The sequence below is a fragment of the Neophocaena asiaeorientalis genome, unplaced genomic scaffold, assembly GCF_003031525.2.
Source record: "Neophocaena asiaeorientalis asiaeorientalis breed wild unplaced genomic scaffold, Neophocaena_asiaeorientalis_V1.1 scaffold79, whole genome shotgun sequence".
In the NCBI taxonomy this organism is placed as follows: Eukaryota; Metazoa; Chordata; class Mammalia; order Artiodactyla; family Phocoenidae; genus Neophocaena; species Neophocaena asiaeorientalis.
Window position 1 is genome coordinate 5810650 of NW_020175402.1, and position 10046 is coordinate 5820695.

The window sequence follows — 10046 nt, forward strand, 5'->3', positions numbered from 1 at the left end:
ACTTGTGGTGATCATTTCGTAGTGGATTTAATTGTTGGATTACTATTTTGTTGACCCAAAACTAACATAATATTGTACATCAACTATGCTTCAATTAAAAAAAAAAATGTTCCTAGAACCTCCCATCCCACTTATCCGCACGCCCTGCCCTTGCTGGGCTTGGCCTGGGGGCTGAGCTGGGTGGTCATAGAGTAGGGGCCTCAAAGGGTGGAGCTAGGAGGGCTGAGGAAGCTGGTCAAGAGGAAGAAAACCTCCCTGTCATGGACTTATTCACCCCCGAATATTATCACATGAATCAAGAAGCTCTAAAAAAAAAAAAAAAAAAAGAAGCTCTGTCCACATCTCCAAGCCTCTTGCCCCTGTTCTCTTAAGCCAGTGGCACAGTTTTCTCCTTTCCTATATAGCTCTCAAGGACCAGGAAAAGGACTATACCTGCAGGGGACAAATGAGGAAGGGGTAAGGTTCAGCTCTCTTACCCCTGTTGCCCACACCACCCCTGCCCCCACCAAGAGCTGCTGTGCCCTGGGTTACTTCCCCAGTAATGAGAAAATCTAGAGTGCATCGGAGATGAAGTCTTCTCGGGGGGAAGGCACCTCAGGATAAATGATTCACTCCTCTGAGTGCAGAATGAGGTATTGAGATGTGTGGTTCTAAGAACCTTGTAAGAACAGATCAGACTCACCTTAGAAAGGAGCCAAACCAAGCTGTGGCCAAGACCGTCCACACCAGAAGCACCGTCTCCCATGCTTGGCCCCAGTTGGAGTCTGAGGAAGGCAGGGTAGGAAGGATGAGAAGCACGTAAATATTGAGTGCCTACGGTGTGCCACGAGCTGTACTCATCTCATTTCATCCTCGCTACTACTCCAAGAACTCAAGATTCTTAACTTTCCCCATTTCACAGGTGAAAATGGTATTAGTTCAGATTCTTTGCACTAGAATCAACAATCCACTGAAGTGAGTGTTTCCGGAAAGGGGGTGGGTGGGGTGAAAAAAGGGTATTAATTTTAAGGATCGGAGACTATGACCTGGAAATCATGCACATGGATTAGTACTCACCATGCATTAGATATAGTTCTATGCACTTTTATTTAATCATTATGGCAACCCCATGAAGTAGGTATTAATGTCATTCCCACTTTACAGATGAGAATGAGGACACAGAGAAGTTAAATAACTCAGCAAGTAAATGATAGGGCCAGAATCTGAACCAAGGTAATCGGGAACCAGAGACTATGCCCTTAACCATTACACCAGTGGTTACCTAGCTGCCTAGCTAGCTGTCTGATAGCTGACTGGGCCTAAGAAATAATCTGGAATGAGGGCTTTATTCTTCTCTCTGGCTGTAGACCAGCTCTCTCTGGTGGAAAATGACCATAGCCAGCTCCTGATTTCCTATCTCCTCCATTTAAGAGGCCAATCAGACTAAGACTGGAATTCCAAATTTCTGGAGAAGAGACTCTAGTTGGCCCATTATGGTTCAGATCCATACCCCTGGTCCAATCAGTTGAGACAGGGTTGGGGGATGGGGACAGGGTCACGTAATACAGAAGCCCCATCACAGGAAATATGTGGAGATGGGAGGGACAATTACCAGAAAATGGGGAGGTTGCACTGAGAGGTCACCCAAAAGTTTTCCACTACAGGAAAATGAGACTCAGGAAGACTGGATAATTTGCCCAAGGTCACTGGTAGCAGAGGATGAAGCCCAGATTCGAGCCCAGGTTGATTTGTGTCCAAATTTTAAGTCCTTTCCTCCATAGCATACAACCTCCCCACAAAAGTGAAAAATCTTGGTTAGATGCATAAGGTAAGTTCACAAGGGAATTTTCACTCAATCACTATTTGTTAAGCACCTGTTTTGTATCCAGCACTGTTCTAGACAGTGGGGTTACATGGTGAGTAAAACAGACAAAAGTCCCTGTTCTCATGAACCTGACATTCAAAGTGATACAACTGAATAAGAACAGAGGCCTGTCTTGGAGGAAAGCTCCTTTGGTTGCTGCCCCAGGTGGTGTGGAACATGGAAAGAACTTGGACTTTGACATCTGTCACAGACATTGACTCCTTTTAGACATTTCCCCATGGACTGCAAACATGGCACCAATTCTTCACCTTTCCCTGTACAGTCTTCCCTTGTTATCTGCTGGGGATTTGGTTCTAGGACAACCACTACCCCACCCTTGCAACTCAAATACCAAAATCTGCAGAGTATTTGCATGTAACCTATGCGCATCCTCCGGTATACTTTAAATCATCTCTAGACTATTTATAATATCTAATACACTGTAAATGCTATTTAAATAATTGTAAATACAATGTAAATGCTATGTAACTAGTTTTTCTTTTTGGAACCTCCTGGAATTGTTTTTTTCGAATATGTTTGATCCATGGTCGGTTGAATAGGTGGATGTGGAACCTGCAGATATGGAGGGAGGGCCAACTGTATCTACACCATTTGCCGTGATATTTCACAGTGCTCTCACACTCTGATGCTGGCCTTGGTCATGTGACTTGCTTTGGCCAATAGGGTTATCAGCAGATGTGATGCAAGCTGGGCCTTAAAAAGCACTTGTGTGATAGGGTTTGCCCCCTCTTCTGCCTCTGCCATTACCTAGGAGAACATGCCAGAAGTAACCCACTGGAGGAGCAGAACCAGAGGGCCTAGTCCTCCCAGCCAAGGTTAGACTAGATCAGCCAATAACCAGCCAATCTCCAGACATGTGAGCAAGTCCAACCAAAATCAGCAGAGCTGCCTAACTGACCACCGGATGTATGAGCTGATTGTTACATGCTTTCGAAGCACGTGATTGTTTGCTATGTACTATTATTTCGGCGATAGATAACTGATAAACACCCCCTAACACTGTATTAACTTCCTCTGTGGCCTTGATGGAAAGGTAACTCCAAATGACCCATTCCACTAAAAAAGCCATTTTCCTATCCTCACCCTGGAGGACAGGGCCATGATGGAAACTAACCCCATCAAACACCTTATGTCCCGAGAATTTGAATTTGGAGGCAGTACAGCCAAAATAGGAGATCTCGCTGGAGGTCATTCATCGTGCTGGTGGTGGCAGCACTCAAGTGTAAATGCGTCTCCAACATGATCCTAGACCCTCCATCTCTCCTTTGCTTCCTGTCTGTCCCCAAACTTGCTTCTACAGCTCCCCATAAATTCTTTGAGCCTCGCCCACATCCCTCCAATAAATTCTCTTTTGCTGAAAGTTGGCAGAGGTGGTGTCTGTTGCTTGTAGCCAAGAACTCTAACTGCTCCTCTGCCAGCTAGACCCAAATTCAAGTCCCAGTCCTACTACTTAGCAGCAAACCATTGTGCAGGGACTCGATGACTAGGTGACCTCTCAAGAGATCATTTAGCCCTGGTGTCACCCAAGAACCACAGGGAAATGAGAGCAGCAGTGTCAGGGGCTCTGAGTGCCAACCCCCATTCTGCAGTGGAAGGGAGCAATTATCTCCTCTCCCGACATCTAGGCAGCTGGAGTCCGGCTAGGTGACTGACCCATGCTTCCTTCATGAGATGCTCCCACCTGGGTCTTTGAATCTTGGGGGACAGTCTCAAAGACAAGGGAACAGCTGGAACAGTCACAGTGGGGACAGTGCCGGTGGCATTGTCCTCACAAGCTAGTTCCTAGAGCATGGACTTGGCTCCATGAGCTGCCCACCCTCCTGTTTCCTGGTTCTGGTTCTCCTGCTTTTCTTTCAGCTCTGGGACCCATCCAATGCCCTTCCAATAAATCTCATTCCTAAGTCAGTTTCAGTTACTTGCATCCAAAAACTCTGGTGTAGTAAGGATGATGCCCATTTTACAGAGGAGGAAATGATACTGGCTTGGAATTTATTTACTTGACCTAGACTTCTAACAGACTAGATTTTGAGCTCTTTGAGGACAGAGCTCTTTGATTCATCTTTATGTCACCATCTCCCAGAACAGAGTCTGGCAATGAGCAGGAACTTTGTGCATTTTTTGGAAAAGAGGAAGGAAGAAAGGAAAGGAAGGAGGAAAACAGAGAGAGGGAGGAAAGAAAGAAAGAAAGACAGATGTAAAAGGAAGAAAAGGAAAAAGAAAACTTCCCCCCCCACCCCTATAAGTTCAGGCAAACTGTCAGCCTTTTCAGATCCATTTCCAAAGGCTTCCAAAGGAAGCAGTTGAGGTTTCTAGAACTGCACATCCAGAAAAGGCACAATCCCAACACTTCCCCCATCTCAGAGGACAGCAGAGTGAAAGCAAGAAAGGGCAGGTTTTGGAGTCAGATTTGGAATTTATCTCCCTGCTGGTTGTATGACCTCGGAACAAACCTCGGTATTCTGATTCAAAAATGAGCATGTGCGTCTGTGGTTTTAAGAGACGTGAAGTGCCTACAGAACAAGGTGCAGGGATTTAATGGCGAACAGACACAGACAAAGCCCTTGCTCCCCTGGAGCTTACAGACTAATAGTGGTTGTGTTGGGGACAACAAGTATTAATCAAATGAATAGACAAGTAAACAGAAAATTGGAATTGTGTTAGCACTACCTAGGTGAAATGCAGAGTTTATAATGGAATTCACTGACAGTTTATAATGGGAGAATTCGATCTAGTCCAGGAGGTTGAATAGGGTCTGTGGGAAATATAAAAGATGAGTTAGAAGTCTGGCAGACTGCACAGAGTATGCCCTGGTTAAATGATGAGAAATAACATGGCAAGTTTGAGGAACAAAAACAAGTAAAAGACCAATAGATTCTTGAAGGGAGGCAGGACTAGAGAAATAGACAGGGAGCAGACCCCACAAAGCCTTAGCTACCATGGGAAGGGTTTTGGTCTCTCTCCTAAGAGCAATGGAAAGCCAGTGAAGTGTTCTGAGTGGGTGAGTTAAATGATCAGATTTGCATTTTGGAAAAATAACCCTGGCAATGGTATGGAGAGCAAACTGGAGATAGGTCATAATGGACCCAAGAGACTGGTTTAGGTGGCCAGTGCAGAAGTCCAGGCAAGAAGAGTTAACAGTTTAGACAGAGGTGGTGGCTTGGAGTGGAAGATGAGAAGACTGAGAGAAATCGATGAATTTAAGATCAAGAAGGTAAAATGGAAAAAACTCAGTCAAACTCCACTGAAATGGTTTTGACAAATAATAGGTACCATTCCCATTCAGTGGAGGGTATTTTTGTTTTTGTTTTTTGCTTGGTTTTAATGATTGTTGTTGCTACAAATAAAATTCCATCAAATAAATAGAAAAAAAAAAAGACTCAGTCAAAGATTGGATTGGGAGGAAGGAGAGGATGGACATTAAGGATGATTGTCCAGGTTTCTGGCTGCCATAGCTGGAGGGATGGTGGTGCCATTTACTGACTTGGGGCCTGGTTTGGAGAGAAGCTTTGAGACATCTTGAATTTGGAGGGCCATCAAGATAGCCAAGTGGAGATGTCAGGTGGGCATTTAGATAAATTTGTCTGGATTCAGAGATGTTTGGGCTAGAGATGTGGATAGGTAACCATAGTTGGTAATTATGCCTTGGACTCAGTGGGCTTGCCTGGGGAGAGAATATAGAGTGAGGATAGAAGTCTAGAGCTGAAACTTGAGAAACAATATTTAAAGTCAAGTAAAGCAGAGAGGGGTGGGGGAGGGAAGGATTGGGAGTTTGGGATTAGCAAATGCAAGCTAGTGTATATAGGACGGATAAACAATGAGGTCCTACTGTATAGCACAGGGAACTATATTTGATATCCTATAATAAACCATAATGGAAAAGAATATGTATTTGTGTAACTGAATCACTTTTCTGTACAGCAGAAATTAACACAACATTGTAAACCAACTATACTTCAATAAAATGAAAGAAAGAAAGAAAGAAAGAAAGAAGGAAGGAAGGAAGAAAGAAAGAAAGAGAAAGAAAGAAAGAAAGAAAGAAAGAAAGAAAGAAAGAAAGAAGGAAGGAAGGAAGGAAGGAAGAAAGAAAGAAAGAAAAAGGGAAAGAAAGAAAGAAAAGCCATGGGACTTTCCTGGAGGTCCAGTGGTTAAGACTTCATGCTTCCGCTGCAGGGGTGTGGGTTCAATCCCTGGTCAGGGAACTAGGAACCTACATGCTGCTTGTGTAGCCAAAAAAAAAAAGAAAGAAAAAAGAAAAGAAAAGCCAAGAAAAATACATAAATAAAGTCAGGTAAAGAAGGCTGAATCTGCAAAAGATACAAAAGAGTAGCCAGACAGATGGTGGACAAAGCAGAGAGAATAGATACTTACTGCCTTTGCCTTCCAGCACGCACTCCGTGGTAGGCAGAATAAGGTCTCCCCCCTTACCCCATTTCCCTGGCCCAAAGATGTCCATGTTCGAATTCCTGGACTCTGTGAATATGTTACCCTACATGGTAAAAGGAGCTGCACAGATATGCTTAAATTAAGGATTTTTGAATAGGGAGATTACCCTGGATTATCCAGGTGGACCCAATGAAATCACAAGGGTCCTTATATAAGGGAGGAAAGAGGGTCAGAGTCAGAGAAAGAAACTTAACAACAGAACCAGGAGCTGGAGTGATGTGGCCATAAGCCAAGGAGCTAGAAAAAGGAAGGGGAGGGATTCTCCCCTAGGAACACAACCTGCCAACACCTTGGTTTTAGCCCCATGAGACCCATTTCAGACTTCTGACCTCCAGAACTATAAGAGAATAAATTGTGTTGTGTGAAGCCACTGCGTTTGTGGTAACTTGTTACATAAAGCAGGAAATCAATACATGACCCCTCTTCTTTTGACAGCAGTACCCCAATTTTGCTTTGGGGAAAGCAGCTCAATTCTAAGCCTATATACTCCAAAGAAGCTAACTCTAAGCTGGGGGTCCAATGATGGGGTAGGTGACATAGCCTAAGCCAGTCTCCCATCCCACCCCCTCCCCCGCCAGCCACATTGATCAATCAGGATCGGGCATATGATCTCAGCCAGCCCCATCAGAGCAAATCTCGGGATTTACGCTAGGGCTGCTGGGGGAAAGGGCCTCACTCCTCTTTGCTGAATGTGAAGGAGGAAGCACACAGCCCTGGGAGCCACTGGCAGCCATCTCACAACCAGGGGAGAGAGACGGTCTGAGAACCGAGTCCATATGGAATAGTACAGCTGAGAGAGGGGGATAAAAGAGTAACTGGATCCTAACACAGGGCTGCTGTTCACCTGGTACGCACTGGAATGGCTGATTATTGTTGAAATATTTCTGTTGGTAAGTAAATGCTGCCCAGAACCCCCTGGGAATAGGAGTGATTTTGCCACTTCCTCCCAGCCACCCTTCTGCAATCCCTGAACTTCCCCATGATCCGGTAACTGAAGAGTTAATGTCAGAACCAGCAGGGGACTTCCAGGACACTCCCTCTTACTGTTCTGAGAGTCAATGACAAAGCAAGGCCAGTTGTTAAATATTTTGAATGTCATTCCAGTACTCATACTATGGTTTGAACCCCTCTATTCAACTGGGTGCAAACATCTACTCCTGGACTATTCTGGAGTTACTGAGACAATATGTTCTTTTGATGGTGTTGTTGAAACCAGTAGAAGTCAAGGTTTCTGTCACTTGATAACCCGAAGAGACGCCACACTTTTCCAACAGCTCTCCACTCCCTGCCGTGCGCTGCTGCCCTGAGCTCTGGGCTCCTACTAAGCTAGCGCCGCCATCTCCTTCCCATCATGATCATCTACCGGGACCTCATCAACCATGATGAGATGATCTCCGATATCTACAAGATCCGGGAGGTCATGGGGGTGGGGTGGGGGGCTGTGTCTGCAGGTGGAGGGGAAGGTAGTAGGACAGAGGGTAACACTGATGACTTGCTCATTGGCGGAAATGCCTCCGCTGAAGGCCGGGAGGGCGAAGGTACCGAAAGCACAGTAATCACTGGTGTGGGTATTGTTATGAACCGTCACTTGCAGGAAACCAGCTTCACAAGAGAAGCCTACAAAAAGTACATCAGGGACTTCCCTAGTGGCTCAGTGGTTAAGAATCCGCCTGCCGATGCTGGGGACAGGGGTTCGAGCACTGGACCGGGAAGATCTCACATGCCACTGAGCAACTAAGCCCGTGCGCCACAACTCCTGAGCCGGCACTCTAGAGCCCACGAGCCACCACTACTGAAGCCCACGCACCTAGAGCCTGTGCTCCACAACAAGAGAAGCCACCGCGATGAGAAGCCCACACACCACAACGAAGAGTAGCCCCCGCTCGCCTCAACTAGAGAAAGCCCGCGCACAGCAGCGAAGACCCAATGCAGCCAAAAATAAATAAATAAATTTATTTTTTAAAGAAAAAGTACATCAAAATTATATGAAGTCAATCAAAGGGAAACTTGAAGAACAGAGATCAGAAAGAGTAAAACCTTTACGACAGGGGCTGCAGAACAAGTCAAACACATTCTTGCTCATTTCAAAAACGATCAGTTCTTTACTGGTGAAAACATAAGTCTAGATGGCATGGCTGCTCTGCTGGGCTACCGTGAGGATGGTGTGACCCCACGTATGATCTTCTTTAAGGAAGGCTTAGGGATGGAAAAATGTGAACAGATTTGGCTGTTACTTTGGATCTATCACCTATCATCATAACTGGCTGGCTGCTGCCTTTCATCCACACAGCACCAGGACTTAGACAAATGGGACTGATGTCACCTTGAACTCTTCATTTATTTTGACATTGTTTTATTTGGAGTAGAGGCATTGTTTTTGAGGAAGAAAACCACAAAACATGTCACGTAGGTTGTCTAAAACATGAAATTCATTTAAACTAAACAAAAAAAGAGACCCCACAAACACCAGGAGATGTGAGGTCACAGAAGCCAGGTGATAAGAGTTTTAAGAAGAGAGGAATGGTTAACAGAGTCAAATGCTGCTGAGAAGTGGAAACACTGAAACCTCATAAACGTGTAAACCATTTGAGCCCAGGGCAAGTGCTCCCAGAGGTGGTTCCTCTCCCCTCTAGTCTCCTACAGCTCCATCCAGAAATATTCACATAGGTTAGATTTAGCTGCATGTAACAGGAAATCCAAAACAGCAGAGACTTAAACAAGAGAGAATTTTATTTCTCTCTCAAATAGAAGTGGCCCAGAAGTAGGCAATAGAGGACAGGGTTGGTACGCCACCAGTATCACGGGCCCAGCCTCCTTGTATCGTTCTCTTCTACCATCACGGCAAAGAGCTTCCATTTTCAAGGTCACTTCAAGGCCAAAGACAGCCGTTGGAGTACCAAATTCCAGGTGAGAAGAGAAAGGAGGCACAGGCAGAAGAGGCTCACTTAGCTGAGTCAACTCCCTTGAAGTAACATTTCCAGACGTCCCATCAGCTCTTTCACTTACATCTCTAAAGTAAGTCAGAAAGACAAAGACAAGTATCGTATAATATGACTTATATGTGGAATCTAGAAAAATGGTACAGATGAACTTATTTGCAAAGCAGAAATAGAGTCACAGATGTAGAAAACAAACTTATGGTTACCAAGGGGGGAAGGAGGGGTGGGATGAACTGGGAGACTGAGACTGACATATACACAGTACTATATATAACATAGATAACCAATTAATGAGAACCTACTGTCTAGAATACTGCACAGGGAACTCTACTCAAGGCTCTGTAGTGACCTAAATGGGAAGGAAACCTAAAAAACAGTGGATATATGTATATGTATAACTGACTCACTTTGCTAGACAGCAGAAACTAACACAACATTGTAAAGCAAGTATACTCCATAAAAACCTTTTACTTACATCTCATTAGCTGGAACTTAGTCACAAGGCTGGCTCCCCGAGGCTGTAAGGAAGTATAGTCTTTGAGCTGGATGCATTGTTACTTCCAATAAAATAGGGGTTCTGGGACTTCCCTGGTGGTACAGTGGTTAAGAATCTGGCTGCCAATGCAGGGGACACGGGTTCGATCCCACATGCAGCAGGGCAACTAAGCCCGTGCTCCACCACTACTGAGCCTGCGCTCCAAAGCCTGCGCGCCACACCACTGAGCCCACGTGCCACAACGACTGAAGCCTGCGTGCCTAGAGCCACCACACTGCAACGAAGAGTAGCCCCTGCTCGCCAC

At 45.2% G+C, this 10046-nt stretch overlaps 1 pseudogene; it reads left to right on the forward strand.

Moving 5' to 3' along the window:
• The first annotated feature begins 7658 nt into the window (after positions 1-7658).
• LOC112414395 (translationally-controlled tumor protein pseudogene) lies at positions 7659-8567 on the forward strand (annotated as a pseudogene).
• The last annotated feature ends 1479 nt before the right edge of the window (positions 8568-10046 follow it).